The sequence below is a fragment of the Hemicordylus capensis genome, chromosome 3, assembly GCF_027244095.1.
Source record: "Hemicordylus capensis ecotype Gifberg chromosome 3, rHemCap1.1.pri, whole genome shotgun sequence".
Classification (NCBI taxonomy): domain Eukaryota; kingdom Metazoa; phylum Chordata; class Lepidosauria; order Squamata; family Cordylidae; genus Hemicordylus; species Hemicordylus capensis.
Genome location: NC_069659.1, coordinates 61,013,672 through 61,039,781, shown reverse-complemented (window position 1 = coordinate 61,039,781; position 26,110 = coordinate 61,013,672). Strand labels below are relative to the sequence as shown.

The 26,110-nt window shown below is 42.8% G+C and overlaps 1 long non-coding RNA gene across 3 annotated transcripts; it reads left to right on the top strand.

Moving 5' to 3' along the window:
* The first annotated feature begins 2,075 nt into the window (after positions 1-2,075).
* LOC128348967 (uncharacterized) lies at positions 2,076-10,962 on the top strand. 3 transcript variants are annotated; one of them, XR_008318456.1, is made up of 4 exons: positions 2,082-2,157; positions 4,472-5,231; positions 6,099-6,206; positions 9,840-10,962. It is a non-coding gene; the product is annotated as an uncharacterized LOC128348967 (long non-coding RNA). The 3 variants fall into 3 exon arrangements; XR_008318457.1 differs by having other exon boundaries at positions 2,076-5,231; positions 6,102-6,206; XR_008318455.1 differs by having other exon boundaries at positions 2,076-5,231.
* Positions 10,963-26,110: the final 15,148 nt, after the last annotated feature.

Here is a 26,110-nt window from a genome sequence, read left to right as displayed (position 1 = left end):
TGATATCTGTGATGTGTAGAAAGGAGAAACAGGAGAATGAGCCAACAAGCTATTTCATCTCTGTCCAAGAGGGCAGGGTGGATAGACTTAATACCCATTTGTTGAGACGGTGCTGCTTGCAAAGAAAAGAAATTGTTTGATATAAAGGACATTGAATAATTTATGCAATATTTAATAATGCAGTAAACCAGGGAGAGTTCAGCAAGACAGGCATGGCACTCTAAATTATTTGCCTGCCTTGCTTTTCCAAATAAAACCCTACACTTAAAGGCTATTAGAACACACAATAAACCCAGCAAGAAATACTATCTAATTTGAAAATGAAATAAAACCACACCAGGTAAATCTAGGTCGTAGAGTGAAAACAACATCGTTCCTGGTCATATATTTTTAACAGAAGTAAAATAAAGCTCAGCGATCAAAATCTGCATTAACGTAAAAGAGTGCATTTCTTGATCCCAGATCTAGAGCTTTCCATATGATCCTGAAACCATTCCAGCCACACAGTAGCAAATATGTTGGTGTGAGAAATGGCTAAAAATGCAGTCTACAGGGTGCCTTGGGAGCAATTACCTTTTAGAACAATAAATTGCATCAAAGCACATGCAATGCTTCCACAACATACTATCTTATGACTTGTAAGTGTCCTTAATGTGCACATTGAAAATGTTGTTTAGTACTAGTGCACAAAAATATGATGTGCTCCATTTTATCTTGTCTGATTTTTTCCTCCCTCTGCATTTTATATCTTTTATTCTAATTTAAAATTCACTGAAACAAAGGTCTAGATTTTCTAGTTTGTTCTTTTTGGAGAGGAAAAAAAAGTGTATCTAAATGTTATATTTAAATTTGTATTTTAACTGGACAGTATTGTGCACTCTCTCTCTCTCTCTCTCTCTCTCTCTCTCTTTCTCCTGGCAAATTGTAAAGTACTGTCTGAAGCTATGGGTTTAAAAAAAAATCTATTATGCTTTTTTAAAAAAATGCATCAGTTAAACATACGTTTATTCATATGTTTTATTCTGTTTTCTTAATAACCTATAAAAGCGTATTTTTATGCACAGCTGTCACTTTGATGCCCCTTCCAACTGGAGAGCTATGTGTAAGCCAACATATGCATTTATTTTTCTAGAGTGTAATGTGATTTTTCTTAAATGTGCATTGGGGCAAAGAGGTCATTTCCTTGGATATGATCTTAGCCTCATCTAAAGATATTCCATATTTTGCTAGGAAGTTTTCTTATGAAACAACCTCCCTACATTTGGGGCTTTAGCCTCTATACTAAGCAAGACTGCTGTGAGGAGAAAGCCTGGTACCATTGAGAATCATCCTTACTGGGACCAAATAGCAAAATTATACAACTTGAAGCTTGTGCAAAGAGCTTAGGAAAGGTGTACACCTCAAGACTCCTGCATTCTAAATGAGGCTAAATCTCAGTTTTGGAACAATATGGTCCCATGTTTTGTCATACCAGCTGGCCACACTCTAAATGCAATCAGGAAAACTCCAAAGTCACTCAGTTAGATATGGCCTTGCTCCCACTTTGGATATCACCTTCATGTTGTGACTTTTAAGTCAGCAGAAAAGTATAAAAATTGATCTTGCTTTGCTTCTCCCTCCCCTCCTTCCTACAGTTACTTTTGCAGTCATTACACAGCTCTGCAAACCCCCTTCCCTTATTCCTTCCTTCAGAACTGCCTTCAATTCCCAGTGCCTTAACCAATTGCAATCAGCTGGCACCAGGTTTTTGCGTTGTGTTCAACGTAACAATGGCGCGTAACAATGATAGGGCAAGGGGAGACAGTTGTCTGGGGGCCCCACTGCCTGGAGGGGCACCCCAGGGGCACCTCATGTGACTCCCCATTGCCCCCTGCCCAGCCCCATAGCCCCTCAGCCACTTGCCCTCTTCGCCGTCTCTCCTGCTTGTTCTGCTGGCCCGCAATCCAAGCAGCAGGCAAGCTGCAAAGAGCTCCTTTTCTCCCGCCTCTCACCTGATCGGCGGGTGGGCGGGGCTTCCACGGAGGCCTCCGTGTAGGCCGCAGTGAAGCCTGAACTCTAGTAGGGCCCAAGCAAGCCAGGAAGGAGGAGGCAGCCAGAGTGTTCTCTGCAGCAGAAGACCCCCTGCTGCCCTGCTTAACCCAGACCAGCATTTGCCAGGTAGAGTGTGAACTCCTTTTTGTAGTTACCTTTTCCCCCCCGCCCCCCCCCCATATATAGGGATCTGCTTGCCATAGGGCTTGGATATGGGGGGGGGGGACCGAGAAGTCTCTGAATATTTATTTTGAAACAGCTTGGAAAATTTGCTGACTTAAAAAAAACTATCTAAAAACTCCTATAAGTGGCTTGTTTCATGGCAGAAAATTGCAAAAACTTCTGGAACAGTATTTTATTAATTTTATTTATTCATTCATTCATTTATAAATGCACTTCTGTTCAAGTTGTTTTGCAACCCAGAAGGTCTGAGTGAGAACTGTGAAGCATGTGTGGTGCTTTTATTTAGTGTGTTCTAGGCATTAAAAGTAATACAAATGTATAGTACTCAATGTATATCACTATATATTGTGATGTGTGTGTGTGTATTCAGTGAAATGTATTTGCAGGCAGCATACTTATTTTGGAATACCAGACTTAAATCCTTGGGGGCCTGGGGTGTGCGGAGGCCCTGGACTTTGGGGGGGGGGCCCATTTTAAAATCTTGTCTCTGGGCCCACTCCAACCTTGCTACCCCCCTGGTACCAAATGAACTTTATTTCTTCTTTTTCACAAAACCTTTGTTTCTGAATTTGTTTGTCCCCATGAGCAGGTCATTCACAAAATCAAAAACTGTGTTCTATCCAGGTTTGGGAGCTCTGTGTGTTCCCAATTTTGGGTCGTGTGGAAGCAAGGTAGGGGGGAAACCTTGGTAGAAGTGATTGTGTGGAAGCAAAGTAGGAGGAAACCCTGGGTAACATTTCCTCCTACCTTGCTTCCACACAATCATTTCAATCCAGATTTTCCTCTTAACTTGCTTCTAAAGGTAAAGTGTACCATCAAGTTGGTTTCCACTCCTGGCGAACACAGAGCCCTGTGGTTGTCTTTGGTAGAATACAGGAGGGGTTTACCATTGCCATCTCCCACGCAGTATGAGATGATGCCTTTTAGCATCTTCCTATATCGCTGCTGCCATATATAGGTGTTTCATAGTCTGGGAAACATTCTAGTGGGGATTCAAACTGGCAACCTCTGGCTTGATAATCAAAGGTGGCTTCTACACAACCAAAAACTGAGAGCACATACAGCTTCCAAACTTGGGTAGAACACAGTTTTTGATTGTGTGAATGACCTCACGGTGTTGCTTCATTGTCTGAAGTTATCTGGAACTCCATTATTCATGCTTGCAGGTTTAGTGCTAGTAATTCTGGACTACTGGATTAATAGCTTCCCTACAAACCTTTGCAGTGGGGCAAAGGTTTCTCCTAGGCAGCAACCAAATAATTCCCCAGAGCTTCAAAGTATAGCCTCCCAAGCACATTGGTGTCCAGAATCATGGATATGGAACCAAGGAAGCATATGTTCATAGGGCAAGGGTCCAAGCAAGCATGGTACCAGTTAAATGGTCACATTGCCACAACTAGACTGAAGCTAGAAAAGGCATGCTTTAAAAGTATCCAGCATAGGATAGTTACTTAAATAACAGAGATGGACGGGACCATAATCATACTCCCTTCCCAAATACAGGACTTATCAGGTACCTACCCAGCCAGACGTGTCAATTCAGCCATCAGTATGCCACAAGCAGAAAGCACAATGTGCCACAGAAAAAAGTGACTAAATAGAAAATAGATCCATGAAAGTCAAGACCGCAAGACAAGCCACAGACTATAGGGGAAAATGAAAACACTTATGTTTAGTAGTTCATCTGATCTGGGAGAAACAGCATATACTCATAACATTACAGCCACATGGTACATTCTTGGTTATCATGACATCTTGAAGTTCCATGGTATTCCATTACACTATACCTTTTCAGTATGTTTCTTATTTTTCAAAATTGCTTCTAGCTGACATAACCAAACATAAAGCTGTGGTTGCTGCAATACAGTCTAAGGGCCAGTTGCTTACTGGATTGTGTTTGAGAGCAACCAATTGATGCAATTCACATTATGCATGGTTTCAATTGAACTTTGGACAGGCAATTGCTAATTATCTGCATCATGTTGCTGTCTGCGCTGTCTGGGTCTAGCCAGATGACAGTGGGATGATAAAGACATTAATGCCTATGTAGTGTGAATGCATGCTGCTATTGTCTGCTTTGGCTGATTTTCAGGAATGTATTTTATAGTATGTCAAATACCTGACAGACCTGTTTAACCAGAGGACAAAATTTAGTTATCTATTGTTAGATTTTTATACTGCCTTTCATTAAAACAATCTCAATTTTGTATTTATGTATTTTGTATACATACAAAATAAATTAATATGTTTTCCACAGGAAATGCTGCCTCATACAAGATGAAAGATGATAAAGGTTATGATGAAAGATGATAAAGGTTATGATGATGAAGGTTAAAGATGATAATCTTTAACCTTCTTTTTAAAAAAAGCTGTTGGGGATCTCCAGCCTAAGTTGGCTCTGTCTTGGGCATTTGACATCTCATATTACATAAGAACATAAGAACAGCCCTGCTGGATCAGGCCCAAGGCCCATCTAGTCCAGCATCCTGTTTCGCATAGTGGCCCACCAGATGCCGCTGGAAGCCTCAGACAGGAGTTGAGGGCATGCCCTCTCTCCTGCCATTACTCCCCTGCAACTGGTACTCAGAGGCACCCTGCCCTTGAGGCTGGAGGTGGCCCACAGCCCTCCGACTAGTAGCCATTGATAGACCTCTCCTCCATGAAATCATCCAAACCCCCCTTAAAGCCATCCAGGTTGTTGGCTGTCACCACATCCTGTGGCAGAGAGTTCCACAAGTGGATCACGTGTTGTGTGAAAAAGTACTTCCGGTGTTGGTCCTAGACCTCCTGGCAATCAATTTCATGGAGTGACCCCTGGTTCTAGTGTTGTGTGAGAGGGAAAAGAATCTCTCTCTCTCCACTTTCTCCACACCATGCATGACCTTATAGACCTCTATCATGTCTCCCCGCAGTCGTCTTTTTTCTAAACTAAAAAGCCCCATATTGTGGTATGTTTCATTCTCTTACAGTGCCAAAAGCAGAGAGAGGAGCAAGCATAGCCTAATACTTCTTCTATGGTCAGTAGTATTAAAAGCCTCCCTTCTTAATTAATCATAATCTTAAGTGAAGAGTACTATGCAAATTGATAAGTCTTATCCGAGACACCATTTCAAAATCCAGTCCTTAACCACATAGTTAATTAATGTATTGAAAAACTTTGCTCCTGCAATGGATTTATTGATGTAATTAATTTACAAGGTTCTCATTGCCTCAGCAGCCTAAAGCCCCTCCTAGTCTAATGGTGCAAAATCCAGCTACAGATATTGACCATAAGGGATATGTCAATGCAGCTGACCGTTGTTACGGAAGCAGGATATTGTTTCTACTCTTATCAGTTCCCACAATAGTAACTGGTCCATTTAATGCTTTGAAATATACTTGATGAGCAAAGTCAATACATGCAAATAACAGGTTGTTTATATTAATAAATAATAAACCCTGGATTTTTCCAGAAAGTTTTCTGAGCATTAATTATGGGTATCATTAGCTGACCAACAAACAGGTGCAGTTCATACTTACTGCCAGCCATGATTTGGTGCTATGTGGACAAGCCTAAAGGAGCCACAGTCTCAACCACTCCCCCCTTCACCTAGTGTGGGGAAACCAGCAGGTGACTGGGCTCAGGCTTATTCTTTGGGTGATGGGGGCATGGCTGGGTAGGAGTTGGCAGGCTAGCCGCTACAGCAGCTGTATCCTCACCACGGCAGGGGTCAGTCTCAGAGTGGAGGTGGCAGGGTCATTGCCAGTGCCATGCCTTATGAGAAGGTGAGCCCATATATGATTGGGGCTTGGCCTCTCATGAGACTGGCTGTTAGGTCCTATTTGAGGTAGGAGCCAATGAAGAGTGGGGAAAGAAGCAATGATGTCTTGTTCTCTCTTTCTAGCAGAGTACCACATACAGAGCTGCAGAAGAGATGCCTGATGGGAGAATGGTGTCTTCCTTGAGACTCTTTGCAGTGCTATTCAGCATCTACATGAAACAGCTGCGGGAGGTGATTTGGACATTAAATTTGAGCTCATTAAATGCAGACCAGGACCACCTACAGAACCTAGTTCAAGGTTTCCTACACTGCTCTAGGATCAGCTGGAAATGAGAGGCAGGGGAGGGTTTCATAACATATTACTGACATATCAGCCCAAACATCCATATGAAACTCCCAGAAGTTTCTTGTAGATGTTGAATGCTGGTACTAACTTTTACCTACACAGACCAGGATTGGATTATCTTAAGGGACCATCTTTGCCCACCTGACCCTACCTGGGTCTTATGATTGGTCTCTCAATCCATGCTCTCTGGCCTGCCATTGAATCAGATTCAATTGGCAGGAAGCATGGACAGGGCTTTTTCTGTAGTGACATCTGCTTTGGAATTTTTTCCTCAGGGAAGTTCATCAATCCCTCTCCCCACTCTTTCCACTTTTAAGTGGGCAGGGAAGACTTGTCTTATTCCAGGGATTCTCAGTGTTGGGCACCCGGATGTTATTGGACCTAAACTCCATAATCCCCAGCCCCAATGGCCTTTGGTTGAGGATTATGGGAGTTGAAGTCCAATAACATCTGGGGACCCAATGTTGAGAATCCCTGATCTATTCCACAAAGCTTTAAATTAAAGATGCTTTAGCTCTGTTGCTGCTGTGCTACAATAGTTGTGGCAGCGGCATTGTGTTAGTGTTTTAATCTTATAATTAACCACCTTGTGATACTTTTGTATGAAGGACAGGATATAATTTGTTTTTAAAAAAAATATTAATATAGGAGAAATCTGGGGAAGGAGGACAACCAGAGTCAAATGAGGTGGGGGGCAGATGGAGAGAAAAGAGAAATGATAGCAAAATAAACAGTGAGTTCCTTGTTGCAGGTAGGTCCTGTGCCTGAAAAGGCAAAACCAGGGGTGTACATAGGAACATAGGAAGCTGCCATATACTGAGTCAGAACATAGGTCCATCAAGCTCAGTATTGTCTTCACAGACTGGCAGCGGCTTCTCCAAGGTTTCAGGCAGGAATCTCTCTCAGCCCTATCTTGGAGATGCCAGGGAGGGAACTTGGAGCCTAGATGCTCTTCCCAGAGCGGCTCCATTGTTGTGAACTACACCTGGTTTCACACTCTGTACATGCTCAGAGGGAAAGAGGCAAGGTCACATCCTACACAAACTGAATTGGTTCTTGGAGATGGTGACCATATAGGATCTGGGCGCGCAAACAGAGATAGAGAGAGACACACTCAGAAAGTTCAATGGGCTTTATTATAAAAAGTTGCTCATCAGGATAAAATAAAAACATGTTTCCGATTCCAAGTGTAGTGTAATGTGCCTAACTAACATATGTGTTTGCAATCAGTAATTACAGATATCTAATAATCTAACAAATCCTAAATAAAACATTTAGAGAGAAGCAGAGAAAGAAGGAGGAAGAGGGGGGCTTAGGAAGGGGTAGCAGTGATTAATAGGAAGGAGGGAAGAGGGATCCAAGGCTTGTGAAGGCAGCATATTACCAGGATCAGAGGCTTGAGAACAGTGGATCGTTCAGCTGAATGAGAGAGGCTGTAGCTGGGAACAGCAACTTGGGAGCGGTGGTCTGGCTTCTGATGGTCAAGCAGACAGTTTGCTCAGAGCGAGGCAGAGAGTGAAGGTACCATGGCTGGGGGAAGTCTTGACTTCTCACTGCGCAGTGGAAGTCACAGACAGTTCCTGTCCATGGACACAGTTCCTGCTTGTTGCCCCATGGCTTAGCAGCAAACTCAGGGATTGCTCATGAGCAGATCTTGCTTGTAGGCACAAGATTGCTAGCCCTCTGTCCAGTAAGCCTCATTCTTTATAGTTGTATTTTCCTTTGATCTCTCATAGAGTCTATTCAAATCTCCTCATCTTTTCCTGGGTCCCCAAAAAGGTGACAATGCTGTTACCTTCTGGATAATGTCTTTTAATTATTCAGGATATTAGCCCAGTCCAGGGAGATCTTAATCTCATCTTCTGTTAGCTGCTATCTTGAGGAGGGGACATTGCCCAAAGCAAATCTGCATCTCTGAGCTGCAAATGGGCATCTTCTCTTGTCCCAGATTTGCCAGCCTCATCCCATGAGGTGTTAAGGTGTTAGTAAAGTAAGAATTAAAGTCTATAGGTGTTTTCTTTGTGTGCATTTACCTATGTTGAATTTCTATAGAGAGCAATTGAGTATAGCAGAGCAATCATTGACAAAGATTAACATAGATCTCTTGCAACAGGAAAGGGGAGATCAGCCCCTGCCCTCTTCCACAGACATTATCTGATAGTGAGTTACATTTTAGCATATTGATTAGCTCAGGCCTAGCCCCTGTGTTTCTGTGAGTGCTCATTTCACAATACAATGCTGGATTGCCTCCTCTTTCACAGAGCAGTACATGAGGCAGTCCTGAGATCTGGGTGTCAGTTCACCTTGAGTTCAGGCATTCAATTGAACTCTTATAAAATGGAATCAGACACAGGCCTGGGTTCCATATGATTCTGGGTTGGTGGCTCTGGGTTTAATGCTGGGGTCAGGGGGGGGGTGTCCCCAACACCATCCCCTAAGGGGAATATCTTACAGTGCTCACACTTCTAGTCTCCCATTCATATGCAATCAGGGTGAACCCTGCCTAGCTATGGGGACAAGTCATGCTTGTTACCACAAGGCCAGTTCTCCTCTCCTATAGCTATAATTGAGCGAAGGGGTTCAAAGAACCCGGGGCCCCAGCTCCTGTGGGCTCCACAGCTCCACTCCTCCCTATTTTCTTCATTATCTCCTTCACTCTGAGGGGCAGCCAGAGAGAGGGGTGAACACGGGCCCCTTCTCCCCTAACTACCTCCCTGGGAAGAAGGATGGTCCCTGAGGACTAAAGTGTGTATCAGAAGACCACATACCAATCCCCCAGATAGCCACAAGGAAATTCTCCTTCCTTTCCCCATTCAAGGGGGGGGGGGGAATCTGGTGGAAAAATTGTGTGTGGGAAAATTCAAGCCAGTTTCTCCATTTACAATTAAAAATAAATCTGTGGACTTAAAAGCAAAGGTGGTGGCGGGGATGGCATCACTCTAACTTGCACCATTTCCCCCTCTACCATCATGTTTAAGCATAATGTCCAGGCCATAATGAAATTGCATGCATTGCTTGAAGATTGTCGCATGAACAGCCTTGTGCCACACAATTGGCTTAAAGAGCAAGTCAGAGCCTGCCGATAGCCTCTTCCATTTTCAGTAACTGCAGGGAGAGGAGGGATAAGTGGAGCAGGGAGGGACCCAGTGAGCCATTGCTAATCTAAGAGGACAGTTCAGGCTTGTTATAGACCCATTGCTGATAATAAAATCTGAATCAAACTGCCGACTGGAATCCGCTGGAGACTCTCCACTTCTTTAATATTTAAAGTTATGGAAGCACTTGACACGGAGGTGGATCAAATATCACTCGTTTGCGTGCAAATACTTACTTAGGCAACTCGTTGCCTCCCAATCTGTGCAGAGCCATTCAGGTGAGCACCCATGTAAAGGCAACTAATTACAATGTTCCATTACTCTGGCCTAACTGTCGCAATTGGCCAAGCGTGGTCATGGCTGATTTATTTCAATTAGTCTTCACAGGCTCCGCGTTATGACAAATTTATGTTTTGGCTGCAGGAAAGTGGTAGCAATCACGAAACCACCAAAACATCAAAACAGAAGGGAGCGCTCCCTGTTAACATGCAGACTGCTCAATTCCCAGGACTGATGCATCCGGCTTACTTCAGCTCAGTGACTGCATGGAGGCTCTGCATTGCACACAGGCCACTTAAAGCTCTTCAGCTGGCACTTGAGTTGAAAGAGGTGGAGACAAATGCTGGCCTGTCTTTTCATAGCTGCTCCGTGTGCTTTTCAAGAGAACGCTGTCTTCTCTGAGTGGCAGGAGAGGAGAAGTGTCTACTTTAACGAAAGAATCTTTAATGTAAGGAAGCCCTTGAGGGATTGAAGTAGACACACACAAATAATCCTTTTAATATATCTAACCCTGCACCTGCTATGACAAAAACACCTCAATATTTCAGTTTCCATCGTAAAGAAAAATATATGGAGTAGGTTGCATGGAAGGAATATGATTATTGGAGAAACAGGTATTGCGTTTTAAGACTTTCAGATGTCAGCGCCAATGCAACAAAGGACTTCTAGGAAATCTAGGAGAGCTTGAGGGCTGAACGCACACTCACCAACAAGGGGTTGCTGCAGGCACCACAATCACGGGTATTCCCTGCCCCCACAACACACAATTCACGTAAATATGTAGAGCAAGCAAGATGTATGTATGCCTACATACTGTTTAAAAGATGGAAGCAGAAGGATGTTCAATGAATTGATTATGTACAATTGAACCATGTGTGGTGTTATTGTTAATAACATAACGTCTCCTTCGCTATGAACCACACCGCTCATTGAGATCATCAGGAGAGGTTCGTCTGCAGTTGCCACAGGCTCGTCTGCTGCCTCGAGGCTTTGGAAAATGCTCCCTGCTGAAATAAGAGCCTCCCCATTTCTGACAACTTTTCAAAAAGCAGTCAAGACACATTTGTTCACTCAGCCTTTAATTAGACACTGTTTTAATAGTTTGATAATTTTAAATAGTTTTAACATTGTTTTAAATTTTAAATTGTTGTAATGTCTTAACCTTTTTATTGGTTGTTTTTATTGTATTGTTGTAAATTGCCCAGAGACTTGCATTTTGGAAGGTATATAAATATGTTAAATAAATGAATAAATGACCAGAATCTGACTAAGGCTGCCCTCAGGGACATATTTCTGCATGGTACGAGGCATTTCCAGTGGAAGAAGAGATCAAAGGAAAACATACACACACACACACACACACACACACACCCCTATGTGAGACCTGGTTCTGCATTAACTGGGAAGTCTTCAACAAGATTTGAAGTCTTCAACAAGATGGGTGCCTCAGACTAAATCTGTATGCACACAGGTTTAGTCAGGATGTTAGCCAATAATAAGATTTGTATGTGCTTTACATAGAGTGAGAAGACAGTGGGCACATATACCACATGTACAGGATGTGTGGTTGGTCAGTCTATGAACCAGCTATGGCTGGACTGAATCCATCTTTCATATTCACCAATGTTCTTGTGAGGAGCAAAAATGAGGAAGGTATTCACCATTTTTATTTATTTATTTTGCGGGGGGGTGGGGAGACAAAAATCTGTTGAATTTCAAGAGAGGGTAGGTGGCTTCCCTAAGTCAACAGAGAAGTTATGACACTGTTCTGTTGCTTAAGCTCATGCTTCCTGCCTCTGTAGGTGGTAGCAGGTGCAGTGATGCTAAAAACACTGCTTGCCCCTTGGTCAGTGATTTTTTACTTCTTGGAATGCTCTATGTTACAATGCAGTTCACAATTTCCTCCACGTCAGGACCAACAGGGAGGCAAGTGCCACTTTTAGCCCTACAATTTACCATTACTACTTAAACAAAGAGCTACCTGCCTCTAGCTGAAAACATGTTTTCAGCTATTGAAATCCCACAAATCAGCTATTTACGAGGAAGAACAGGGGTGTTTCTGTCATTGCAAACCCTTCCCCACCAACAGCTGATTGGTGGGACTTCAGCTTTCCTAAATATGCTCTATCTAAATCTCTGCTACTGGCATCCAAACTGACTTCTCCTTCACTCTAGGTACATAAAAACATGTCATTCATGGGCCAAGTTAACTTGCCTAGAATAGAAAGAGACACTTGATTTCTATACTCTGCTTTGCCTCAGTCCTTTCAGATTCATATATCCTGAATTCTGAGAACCAGTGTGCTATGGCAAATAAAGTATTTCTTCAACTAGGGACCCTGCTCAGCCACAAAGTACACTGAGTGACGAGTGAGCAACAGGTCACAACCTCTTACCCTAACAGGGTTGTTGTGAGGGTAAAACAGCAAAACTGAAGCATGCCATCCCGAGCTCCCTGAAAAAAGGGAGGAATAATCATGGTGATGATGATGTTCTGAATCTTTGTTGTGACATGTTAGCATGCCTACAGGAAATGAAGAATAGGTTTTCTTTCATACAGAAGGGAAAGTGTTCCTCTCAGACAGTGCTCAGATCCCTTAGTTAGACAATAGCATTGTTCTCACAACCACAGATTCCTGAGTAGGAGTGGATTAACCCAGGAATCTGCGGTCATCTGGGGAATCGGGAGTCCTCCCAACCCAGCAGTTCCAAACCTGGGTAGCCCAGATTTGCTACTCAGGTTAAAAGTGAGGTAGGACAAGGACACTTACCTTTTTGTTTTGGGTTGTCTATGCAGCCAATGTGATTTAAACTGTTATTGGGCTGCCAGCAGCCATGTTTATCATAGAGTTTTGTGGAAAGATGGACCAGGGAGAGAAGAGCTTTTGTGTACTGAGGGCTGCCTCTCTGCCGCTCCCACAATGCATTGTGGGATATGTGGAGGCCCCAGTTTCCAATTTCAGCAATGGAGATTTCCGCTGCAGCATTTGTGTGGGTGCACAACCTACAAAGCCAAAAGGAGGTTCTACTCATCTGGGAGGCCTGAGGTAAGAGCATGGCTTCCTTCCAGCCCACCTCACATGGTCATGAGAATGAGGCCAACATTAACTAGGACTGTGCATGTCATTAAAAGTTGAAATTCCACTTCAGAATTCCTGGCCCCCACCACAAGAAGACAGTCCCAAGGATGCATCTGGAGAAGCTTGGGAGAAACTATATCCCTCAGGCATCATGTGATTCCCAGCTGCCCCGTGCAAGTGCCCAGCTTTCTCTTCGTCACTCTACACCTGCCCCCAGATACTCCTAAGAATCACAGCAGCCACCACTTCCACTGTGCAAGTGCTGGGGAGCTTTTAAAGGGTCCCCACTACCACCCTCCTACCTGGGGCAGTTGCCCTGTGAGGGGAAAGTGCCACCTTGTGGTGGAGGCCAGTAATTCTGAAGTGGAATCCCAACTTTGATCGACATGCACAAAGCTATTAGTTAAACATTAGTTAAATAACATGGGAGATTCTAGTGCCAACCAGCCCACAGAAGAAGATCTTTCCTCGTTGTAAGGAACCTAAAAGCTGCCCATTCAGGTTCAAAGTGATAGATGAACTATAAGTAACATCTGTTGTTGTTTTCCTACTTAAACTATATGCTAAAACTCAGTTGTCGTTTTTTCAGATGTATAGTTCTATTTTCTTTGAGAACATTTCACACATTACATTTTCTGTACTAACATCTAAGCTGTTTCAAGAGTGCACTTAAAAATGTGAATTTTTGCATATGCATCAGGTTTTATACACACGTATCATAAAGGGTGTGCTTGTGATGGGTTGTAGCTCCCTGTGGAGTGGACAGCTGGTGGTGAACACAGGTTTGTTTCTGTGCATTATGATATATCAACTGAGCAAAGACTCTATTCATTTGACCCACTACTGGAATATCGTCCCACAAGGAGGGGGTGGTAAGACCATTATTAAAAAAGCCCTCCCCTGATCGCTCCAACCTGGCCAACTATAGACCTGTATCTTTTCTTTTTCTTTTTTTAGGTTTTTCAAAAAGATTTATTGCTACAGCTACTTTATTGATCTTTACAATATCTTGACAATCTCGTTACATCCAATCAAACAAATGTTGACTTCCCGCTCACCAATCCACGTGAATCACTAACTATACAATTCAACCATTGCTATAGTAATTCAAAACATATATCCTATACCTTACAAACTCGATTTTACTCTACTCAACCTGCTAATATTACTAAATTTCAAACCCTGTTGAAAAATCAGTATTAGAAAAATAGTTCTTTAGGTATAATAAGAATGGTTTCCAATCTTCTTTAAAACATTCCAAGTTTTGATCTCTTATCAGTACTGTACGTTTTGCCATCTCAGCATATTCCAAAAATTTTATCAGCCAATCTTCTTTTGAGGGCAATTCATTATCCTTCCATTTCTGCGCATATACTATTCTGGCCGCCGTGGTTGCATACATAAAGAATGTTAAATTTCTTGTGGAAAACTCTCCTTGTGTTGTTCCCAGCAGGAAGGATTCTGGTCTCTTAGGAAATGTCATTTAAAATTTTTTCTTTAACTCATTATATATCATGTCCCAAAAGGCCTTTGCCTTCCTACAGGACCACCACATATGGAAAAAAGTTCCTTCACAGTGTCCACATTTCCAACATTTGTTTGAAACATTTTTATACATTAGTGCTAATAAATAGGTGTCAAATACCACCTGTACATCATCTTATAATAATTTTCTTTTAAAGTATAACATGCAGTGAACTTTAAATCCATTTTCCATAATTTTCCCCAAGCTGCCATATCTATATTATGACCCACATCTTGAGCCCATTTTATCATAGTTGTTGTAACCACTTCATCTCTTGTCTCCTCCAAAAGCAACAGCCTATACATCTTAGAAACTAATTTTTCATCATTTTCACACAGCTCCTTCTCAAATCTTGACATTTGATCCTCAAATCCAACTTTAAGATCCTTCTTATAAACTTCATTTAACTGATGATACTGAAACCAATTACTAACCAAATTTTGTACTTCAATTAGTTTTTTTAATTTACAGCCCTTTTCTTGGAAACATAACAAATCCCTATAGGTACCCCATTCTGGTTGCATATTTATCTCTTTACGTGCTAAAGCTTCAATCTGGGATAGCCATAAAGGAGTTTTAGGTTCCAACCATGTTTTATATTTTACCCACACTCTCATTAGACTTCTTCTTACATAGTGATTAAGGAAATCTTTATGTACTTTACTTTTATCATACCACAAATATGAATGCCATCCAAACCTTCTTTCAAATCCTTCCAGATCAAGTATTCTAGGATGTCTTAATGTTATCCATTCTTTTAACCACGTCAAACAAGCAGCATCAAAATACAACCTTAAGTCTGGCAGGGTAAGACCACCTCTTTCTTTAGCATCTGTTAAATTTTTAAAATTAATTCTTGGTGTTTTCCCTTGCCAAACAAATTTGGTTATGTCCTTTTGCCATTGCTTAAAACAAGTTAGAATATTAATTATAGGAATAGTCTGGAAAAGAAACAGCATTTTAGATAAAACATTCATTTTCACAACTGAAATTCTTCCCATTAAGATAAGTTCATTCTAGACCATCTTTGCAAGTCAGTTTTTACTGTATTCCATATTTTAATATAATTATTTAAAAACAACAAAGCGTTTTTGTTTGTCAACTATAGACCTGTATCTAACCTTCCCTTTTTGAGCAAGGTGATAAACCGTGTGGTGGCGTCCCAGCTGCAGAGGGTCTTGGATGGTACAGATTATCTGGACGCTTTTCAATCTGGCTTCCGCACTGGATATGGGACTGAAACTGCGTTGGTTGCTCTAGTGGATGACCTACGCCGGGAACTAGACAGGGGGAGTGCGTCCCTGTTGGTTCTGCTGGACTTCCTGGCAGCGTTCGATACCATCGACCATGGTATCCTTCTGGACTGCCTCTTGAGTATGGGAATTGGAGGTACTGTGTTGGAGTGGCTCTGATCCTTTCTTGGGGGGAAGGTCCAGAAGGTGGTGCTGGGGGACTACTGCTTGGCCCTGTGGCCATTGGCCTGTGTAGTACCACAGGGTTCGATTTTGTCCCCCATGCTGTTTAACATCTACATGAAACCGCTGGGAGGTAGTGGATGTCCTGAATCGGGGACTGAAGGCCGTGATGGGTTGGATGTGGGCTAATAAACTGAAATTGAATCCAGACAAGACAGAGGTAATGTTGGTCAGTAGGAGAGCCAATCGACTTGTTCTAGATGGGGTTGCACTCCCCTTGAAGGAGCAAGTATGCAGCTTGGGGGTATTACTGGACCTGGCTCGGCTTTTGGAGGCTCAGGTGGAGCCAGGGATACCTTTGCACGGCTTTGGCTACTAGTATGCCAGCTGCATCACTTTCTCGAGAAGGCAGATCTGGCCACAGTTACCCATGTCTTAGTCACGTCACAGCTGGATTACTGTAACACGCTCTATGTGGGGCTGCCCTTGAAGAATATCCAGAAACTGCAGCTTGTGCAAAATGAGGCAGCTAGGGTTCTATCTGGAGCTGCCTGATGTGATTATATCACATCTATTTTGAAAGAGGTGCACTGGTTACCATTGTGTTTCCGGGTCCAATTCAAGGTGCTGGTTTTGACCTCTAAAGCCCTTAATGGTTTGGGCCTGGGATACCTGAGGGATTGCCTGCTCCCAAGGGTTGCTGCCCGCTTGATGAGATCATTTGAGGGGGCTCTGCTCCGGGTGCCGACAATGAGGGAGGCTCGGTTGTTGTGCATGCAGGACAGGGCCTTCTCTGTTTCTGCCCCCAGACTTTGGAATGCTCTCCCAGTGATCATTCGCTCCTCGGACTCCATCACAGTTTTTAGAAAGCTTGTTAAATCTTGGCTTTTTATCCAGGCCTTTACATGATTGTTCTATTGCTGCTTCTGTGTGTTTTTATCCATGTATAGTTTTTATGTTTGTATTTGATATATTTTAAATCAGATTTGTTTGATATTTTTAGCTTAATACTTTTAACTGCCATTTTTATTATATGTTTTTAAAACTTTTGTAAACTGCCTTGGGATTGTTTTTAATGAAAGGCGATATATAAATTTAACAATAAACAAACAAACAAACAAACAACAGCATTCAGTACAGGAAACAAAGAAAAATTTATAGCAATGTCATTCCATGTATATGTGCATCATGGTGGATTTCTCACTACTGGAGAAGACATTGGAGTTCTTAGGATTTAATGATCCCATGTTTTTGTGGACAGAAGCAATCAATTGCATTGATTGACCCAGCTCATCATTAACTGAGTATAATGACATAATTAGATTTCCATTGCATTTTTTTAAACCACCAACCACCAATTCTAAAGATTGCTAACTACCTTTCATTCCCCCAGATTGTTTTGTTTTCATGCTGCTTGAACGTTAACATACATTATATTAGGTTTTTTTAAAAACCCAGCAGCACACACGCACACACTCACACAGAAGGTGTGGGAGATGCAGGCCAATAACATAGAGTGGGTATGGATGCTAGACTGAAAATTCTAAAATGAAATCCATAGTAATGCTTAGCAATTTTACAGCACATCCAGATTTTCAAAGCATAGATTATCTTGTTACAATCCTTACAAAAATTTTGTGAGAAAGTAAAGTATTATTATCTCCTTATTAAAGATGGTGTGTTAAAACAGAGAGAATGGCATTGGTAAGCCTAAGGAAGTTTAGTGAGTTAATGAGTTAATGATGGAGGCAAGATTCAAACCATGGGACTTGGTTCATAGCGCTGTCTCCTAGTGACTATGCTACACAATGCTTGAATTGTGTTGAATGCTTTTATCTATTCTTTGTCTTGGAGAAAGTATGAAGCAATGTTGAGCCTACTACTAGGCCTTGGACCAATAGTTGATACAGTGTACCAGACACCGAATACCCAGCTTTAGAGGGTATTTAGAATGATTCTCAAGGGAAAGACTCTCAGTTCAAACTCATGATTCCAAAGGAGCTTAGGGTGTTTCATACATCACTCACACACGCGCGCACACTCTGTGCCATATGGCTAAAGCAAGAGAGGAATTTTTATATCAAATGTACATTCTACAAAATGTACATTTTATATTCACATTACAGACCAATTTAACAACAAAAAGAGAGAGAAATTTAAGCCACATGTGGGGAGAAAAAGGCTTCTAAGCTTTTCATCTCCCTGAAAAATGATTACAGTCCAGCAGAAGATGAAATGAATCTTTACTGATAACTTTGAATTGAACTATGTTCATTGATTCACAGTGCCAATTTGGATATTCAAAAGGAAATGAATGCTCCAGTTTGAAAAGCACTGTTTAATAAGAAGTAGCTATGGACAGAGAGTCTTGATATAGTGGTGAATATGGTGATAGACAATGAAAAAGAAAAGAGGGATATGATGAAGAAAAGCACCTCCGTGTTAATATGAAAAGACCTTCCTTTCCAGATGTTATGTAGAGGATGTGCTTGATCTGTTTCTAGTTGAATTCCTAGAAAGGGGACATAATATTTTCCAGGAGGGTTGACAAAAGAAAGACAAAGCGAAGATGTCCTGAAAACAAAATAAAATAACAGAAATAGCTATTAAAACACTGCTAGCAACTTCCATCCAATACAGCAAGCTATGCTGCTGATGGAAGATATTCTGTTTGGTGCACATTCTTTTTTTTTACTAATAAGAAGCACAACAGTTACAGCAGGGTCTGCCTTGGTTCGCATTTGGATGAGTAAGTACATGTGAGTGCTGTCTGCTGTAAGGGCAAGTGTCGGCAACATTGGCTCTCCAGCTGTTGCTGAACTACAATTTCCATCATCCTCAGCCACAATAAATTGCAGTTGGAAATGCTGGGAGCTGTAGTTCAGCCATAGCTGGAGAACCAAGATTCCCTACCTCTGACCATAGGCAGATGACTGCTGAGGCAATGGAGGTGATTGCCTATGGTGGCAAATCTGGGAAGAGCAGCAGGTCTTGGCATGGGAAAGTTTTGTGATTTTTTAATTTTTATTTTACTTTTAAGACTGCTGCTGCTGGCGGTGGCAATGAGAGCTTAAGCCTCTTGCTGCCCCACTGCAGCGGCAAGGAGGGTAGGGGTGGTGAGGATGAAGTCCCCCCTTTTAAAACTTCTAAATGCTGCCACAGTGGCTGCAGGCAGCGGGGACTAGTAGTGTGCAAGGTTCGGTTTGGGGCAGTGGAAAAGCCCTCCGGACCGGTCCAGAATTCCGGTGGTCCGGAGGTTCGGAAGGGCAGGGGACTGTCTCTTTAAGCAGGGTGGTGGTGGTAGTACGCATGCAGCACACGCGCACCAATGGCAGAGACGAGCGTGCGCACCGCGAAGGGCGCATGCACGCCGCTAGCTCTTCTTTGTTTCAAGCTTAGAAGGACAACGACGGGGGCAGGGGCAGCAGGGAGGAACTCTGCCGCCCCAAGAAGATTTTGAAAAGCACCAGCGCCAGAGGGGGAAGAGCGGCGGGGGGGGGGTAAGTACTACCACCACCCTGCTTAAAGAGACAGTCCCCTCAGTGCCGGACCACGCTTCTGTGGTTCCGTGCACATCCCTAGAGGGGATGAGAGGCAAGTTCCCCTTCTACATTAAAATGCCACTGGGTGGAATGGAGCGGCGGGCTACAGTGGGGACTGGGAGGGTTGTGGGTGGGGGAGAGAAAGTTCACCCATTTAACCTGAAGGCAGCTTCTGCTGCTCTGTGTAGCCTCCATGGTGGAGGAACGAGCAACCAACAGTTAACTGGAGGAGTGAAGGAGAGCTCCTTCCAGCTCCTCTCCTCCTTCTCAAAGGAGTGCACGCTTGGAAGCAGCCTGTTTTTGGATGGGCTGCTTCAGGGGCAGGGCCACCCCCTTGCTTTTTACCCCCAGATTAATCAGCAGAGCACTAAAGAAGCTACCCACTCCAGTTACAGAGTAGAATGCAGAGTTTAGTTGTTGCAGCTACATAGAGAAGACACTTAGAGAAAAACTAAATACTAAGTATTTATTGGTGAAGTACACTTTGGATAGGAAAGACCTAATCAATCTAAAGAACTGCATAATGAATAGGTAGAGAGAGAGAGAGAGATGTTTCCATCTGCTCTCCAAGAGGAAAGGAAGGGATTCTGACTCAGCACAGGAAATACCTGAAGAGTCATATCAGGGATCATAGAGTAGAAACAGGTAGAACAACTAGGGAGACCCTTGCTCTCTGTCTCTACTCCCAGTGCCCCTAGTGGTCATTAGGATAGTTGGTGCAGAAGGTTGATGTACTGGAACTCCAGCAAGAGTTCCCAGGTTCACTCCCTAGCATATCCAAATTGGGCTGGGGGAGACTCATAACTGAAACCCTGGAGAGCCACTGCAAGTCAGTGCAGACTATACTGAGTTAGATGAACCAATGGTCTGATTCAGTTTAAGGAAGCTTCCTATGTTCCTAATAATGGATTCTGGAAAGATCTCAGAGCATTGTCACTCTGCAGTTATGAAGATACTTTTCAGTTTGGGAATCACAGTTGAAAAACATGGCTCCCATACTGCACAGTGAGCCATTTATCCAAGTGATAGGCATATTCATTGTTTCTGAGCCATTCTCCCCACCTCCATGCTTTTTTCAAAGGAAGGGCTGTTCTGTGACTACTAAGCAGTGGGTCATCGCGCTTCCGATGCTACTGCCATAATTTTCAATGGGGTTATCTTTAGAAGTGTGACGGCACATTGCTTAGTAGCCGCAGAGCAGCCCTGCCTTCGGAAAGAGTATGGGTGGGGATTAGAGTGGCTCAGAAGCAATGAATGCGCCTCTCACTTGGATCAGCAGCTTCCTGTTCAGTATGTTGACCAGTGTCAATAAAATGGAAAGAGTTTAGAGGAACGACAAAGACGAAGAACCGTTGAGAAAGCAAATCCGATGCGAACAAACTGAAGGAACCAGAAAGACTAAAGGGGGAGTTGGAAGAGTTTAGGGGCAGGAAGAAAGGGAGACTGGCAAAAGAAAAATAAGGAAATGTTATTTTAATGATCACAGAAGAATAGGAAGAATTGGCTACTCCAAGCACTGAGGACAGGGGCAAGAAGCAGTTATTTCAGCAGCATAAGAAGGTAGTTTTAAAAAGGAGGGTCATAACTGAAACTGGCTATGTAAACAAGTTGAGGAAATCTTCTTTCTTGGAGGTAATCAAAGTCACTACCAAAGGATACTGATAAGCGTAGGAAGTTCCCCCCGCCCCCAGAACAGTGAGTTGGGGTTAGATTAGATCAAAATTCAGTAGACTTTACTGTATTGCAGACTAGTCTTTCATTTGCTTGATCTTCATGGTCCTCTACATTATCTTACTCTGCAACCACCATGTATGAGAGGCTACTTAAGCTTTCAAATGCAAACTAAGTTTTTTTCACATTTTATTTATTAGATCTGTATGCTACCCTTTCTCCAATAAGTTCAGTTCCAGGCACACACACTCCTTTTATCTTCACAACAGCTGTGCAAGATAGCAACAAATTTAGAAAACTGACTGTTCGGAAAAGAACCAGTACAAGATAGGATTCCTAAAACAGTAGCCAGTGACAGAGACGAAGAGGCTTCTAAAGTCTAGGTTATAGTCCCAAAAGATTTTTTCCTCACCTTCTAAATTGTTCTGCCATGCTATGATCCATTTTCCTCTTCTCCTCATGAGCTGACCAAAAGAATTTGTGGTCTGTTATCTGTATTGCAAGCAGGCCAAATGGCAATGATCTCTCCTAGCTTTGCTTTAATTTCTGTAAATCAATGTCTTGATTACTGTTGATCGATAGTTAATTTTACAAAAGCATTATTATATTTAAGGAAAAAATCATATGCAAAAGGCTGATATTAACCTTTAATAATTAACCATTAATATACACCATATGGATCTCTCTGATAACTTACTCTGCCTAAGCACATTATAGCCCAAGTTTGTATAAAGTATTCAACTTTCTCTAGAATAGTTGCCCATCAGGGAGTTGTTCAGGACCTGTTTTCTCATCTTATTAACTAAGATGTTCAAAGCCATTCTTCTGTTTGTGTTCAAATTATTGAGCTTTTCAATGACGATTTTACATTGTTCATTACTTTAGCTGCCACCATGCCATAATAAATAAGAACAATGGCACTGCAGTGAGAGTTCAACCGAGGGTATTAAACAAATCTGTAGTATTAATTGGCTTTCTCTTCCATAAGTAATTATTCCCATGTAATCAGAAACCCAGACAAAAACATAAGGACAGTCCTGCTGGATCAGATCAAGCGTTCAACATGCTGCTTCTCACCATGGCCAATTGGATCCTCCCACAAATGGGACGTGAAGGGAATAGCCCTTACTTTGTTCCCCAGCAACTGATATTCAGTGAGCATGGAGGTTCCATATAGTCATCCTGAGTAACAGCTATAGGTCCATTTGACTTGACGTGTAGACTAATGAAGACTGGTGAGGAGGGGTCTACTTGCAAACGCAGGTCCAGAAACGGGTGGGGTAAAAACAGCTTTGCATGGTGCAGAATTTTAATTTATTTATGCAGAGAGGACACACAGACATGACTACAGTACAGAAAGGGTTTCTATCCCAAGTGATCTCTTCAACTGCCATCTAATAACTATAATGCCCTCACTTCTAAGCACTCCCATTGATGACTATTCCTGGTCATAGTTTCAAAAGAACCTCAAAATCAATTCACTGAGCCATTACTTGCAAATAAGTTGAACTCCTACGGACTAATTCTGATGCAAGAATATGAAAAACTTCCTAACGGATAAGACTTAGTGTCCATATGGTCCAGGACTGCGCAACTTTGAAGGTGGACTACAATTCCCATCATCCCTGACTATTGACCACTGTGGTTGGGTATGATGGATCAGATCGATATTTTGGCTGTAGGGCCAAAGCTGTGCAGCCCTGGTGTAGTTCAAATGCTGAGCCCAGCTGTGGCCAGTCCTCCATGAGAGTGCTTCTATGTGCAATCCACTGTCAGCTTTATTTAATTTATTTATTTATTTATTTATTATTAAAACCTTTATACCGCCCTTCCAAAAGGCTCAGGGTGGTTTACATTAAAACACCATTAAAATCAGTTAATAATTAAAACAAAAATTATAAAAGCATAAAACAATGATTAACAATTGAAAACATCATAAAACAGCAATTAAATCATCAGAACAATTTAAAAACAAGTTTTAAAAAGCTGAGAAAGCCTGGTTGAAGAGATGTGTTTTCAGAAGTTTTTTTAAAAACTGCCAGAGATGGAGAGGATCGTATCCCAGCAGGGAGCGCATTCCACAATTTCGGGGCAGCAGCCGAGAAGGCCTGTCTGTGTAGCCACCAAACGAGTTGGCGGCAACGGGAGCTTATAAAATTTATTGACAAGAATGTTGTGATGGCCACAAGCAGGGATAGCTTTACAAAGGATTATATGTATGCATTTAACATTTGGCCACTAGCCCTCGCTAGACCTAAAAAGTAAGAATGGATTATCCTGAGAAACTATAATAGCCAGATGCTGAGGAAGACAGTGAATGGCTGCTGTTTCAAGGCTCAATCATGGAAAGGGGAATCAGCTACATTTTACTGCACTCTGGGGGTCCAGGAGGTTCCTCATTACAGTCAGGAAAAAACAGGCTAAATTGTAGGTATGTTTATGCACAATTAATTCCCTCTGTCTATATGAGATGTTCAGATATTAGAATTTTGTTCTGGATCCAAGACAAGCAGCATTAGAACAGAACAAGCAGGATCCCTAATGTCCAAGGTTTCCTCAAGGAGAGGGAGAAAGAGTGAGTGAGATCGTGCACATGGCCTATGAGAGCGCCAGGCAGGGCAGGAGGGAGGGCGGGAGGCAGAATAGCACCTACCTTCCTCCCAGATGTGTCCTGTGGCCACACAGCTCATGCACCCACACAACTGGTGCTGTCACAAGCCATGTGGCATTCTGGAGGTCAGGGAAACACTGCCCAGCCTCCAGAAATCCCACAATGCACTGTATGATGAGCACATTGGGGGATTCCCCTCTGTGACTGCTTGGGCAGCCTGAGCACAACCAGGGACTGAGGTAAGAGCAAGTGCATGTGTCCTCTTACCTCAGTAAAAGTCGGGGGGGGGATCCCAGACACTCGCATCCTGGTCCAGGAGCTCCCTGTTTATAGCAGAAACACATTCTGATCCTCAGCACTAGTCAGGATGTCAGCCACTAGATCCTAGGAAGAGGAGCATTTAAGGGGCCAGGGACATTATTTATTTATTTATTTATTTATTTATTATTATTATTATTATTATTATTATTATTATTATTATTATTTCTATACCGCCCCAAACCAAAGTCTCGAGGGGGTTCACAATAATAAAACAATACAAAAACACAAAACATTAAAATCAATTAAAATGCCGAAAAGCAGCCTAAAAACAAAAACAATTTACAGTATTTAAAATTACAAAAATTAAAGTTAAAAAGTTAAAAGGCCTGGTTAAAAAAATGAGTCTTCAGAGCTCTTTTAAAAACCGCTAGGGATGGGGAGAGTCTTATGTCAGCGGGAAGCGCATTCCAAAGTCTCGGAGCAACAACTGAGAAGGCCCGTCCTTGAGTGGTCACCAACCAACTTGAAGGTAGCCAGAGACGGGCCTCCGCTGACGAACGCAGTGGATGATGGGGATCGTGCAGAAGAAGATGTTCTATTAAATACCGGGGGCCTAAGCTGTTTAGGGCTTTAAAGGTTATAATCAGCACTTTGTATTTTGCCCGGAAACCTATTGGCAGCCAGTGTAACTCCTGTAATATAGGAGCAATATGGTCTCTTCTAGATGACCCGGAGACCGACCTGGCTGCCACATTTTGTACTAATTGTAGTTCCTGGACTACGTACAAAGGCAGCCCCACATAAAGTGCATTGCAGTAATCAAGTCTGGAGGTTACCAGCAAATGTACTACTGTTCTGAGGTCATCAATCTCAAGAAACAGACACGGCTGGCGTATCATCTGAATCTGATAAAAAGCACTTCTGGCCACTGCCTCAACCTGAGAAACCAGGGAGAGGCGTGAATCCAGAAGCACTCCCAGACTGCGTACCTGTTCCTTCTGAGGAAGTGTGACCCCATCTAGAACATGCAGGTCAATATCGTTTCCCGAGTAACGACCCCCGCACAACAAGTACTTCCGTCTTGTCTGGATTCAGTCTCAGTTTGTTATCCCTCATCCAGCCCATTACTGCCTCTAGGCAGACATTCAGGGAGGATATGCCTTCTCCTGATGAAGTTGACATGGAGAAATAGATTTGGGTGTCATCAGCATACTGATAGCACCCAGCACCAAATCCCCGGATGATCTCTCCCAGCGGTTTCCTGTATATGTTAAAAAGCATTGGAGAGAGTATGGAGCCCTGAAGGACCCCATATAAAAGCTCAAGTTTTGAAGAGCAACAGTCTCCAAGCGACACCATCTGGAATCTGCCCGAGAGGTAGAAGCGGAACCATTGCAAAGCAATGCCTCCTACACCCAACTCCCTCAGACATTCCAGAAGGATACTATGGTCGATAGTATCGAAAGCTGCCAAGAGATCCAGAAGGACCAACAGAGTAACACTTCCTCCGTCAAGTCCTAATTGGAGATCATCCATCAGGCCAACCAACGCAGTCTTCACCCCGTAGCCAGCCCAAAAACCAGTTTGAAATGGGTCTAGATAATCAGTTTCTTCCAAGACCGCCAGGAGCTGGGAGGCCACCACCTTCTCAATCACCTTACCCAACCATGGGAGGTTGGTGATAGGCCTGTAGTTAATGAGGGATCCAAGGTAGGCTTCTTAAGAATAGGTCTAATAATTGCCTCCTTTAAACAAGGGGTCATCCTGCCCTCTCTCAGAGAGCCATTAATAATTGCCACCAGGCCCTCCACAACAATCTCCCTGCCAGATAGTGTAAGCCACGTCGGGCAAGGATCAAGAAGACAGGTGGTAGGACACACCGTTCCAAGCAGCTTGTCCACATCCTCAGGAGTCACAAACTAGAACTGATCCAGTTTAACCACACAAGAGGAGTTGCTGGATACCTCTGTTTCTGATACTGCGCTAACTGTGGACTCGAAGTCTAAATTGGCCCGAATACGAAAGATTTTGTCCACGAAAACTTATTAAAAGCATCACAGCGGGCAACTGATGGATCCAAATTTTGATTCAAGGGAGCAGGGGGTCCTACTAGCCCCCTCACAACCCTAAAAAGCTCTGCTGGATGTGAGTTTGTGGAAGCAATACGGGCAGAAAAGAAGCGCTTCTTTGCTGCACGTATAGCCAGAGCATAGATCTTTAAGTGCGCTCTATGTTGCAATCTGTCGGATTCAAGTCAAGACTTTCTCCACCTGTGTTCCAGTTGTCTACCTTGCCGCTTCAGCTCCCACA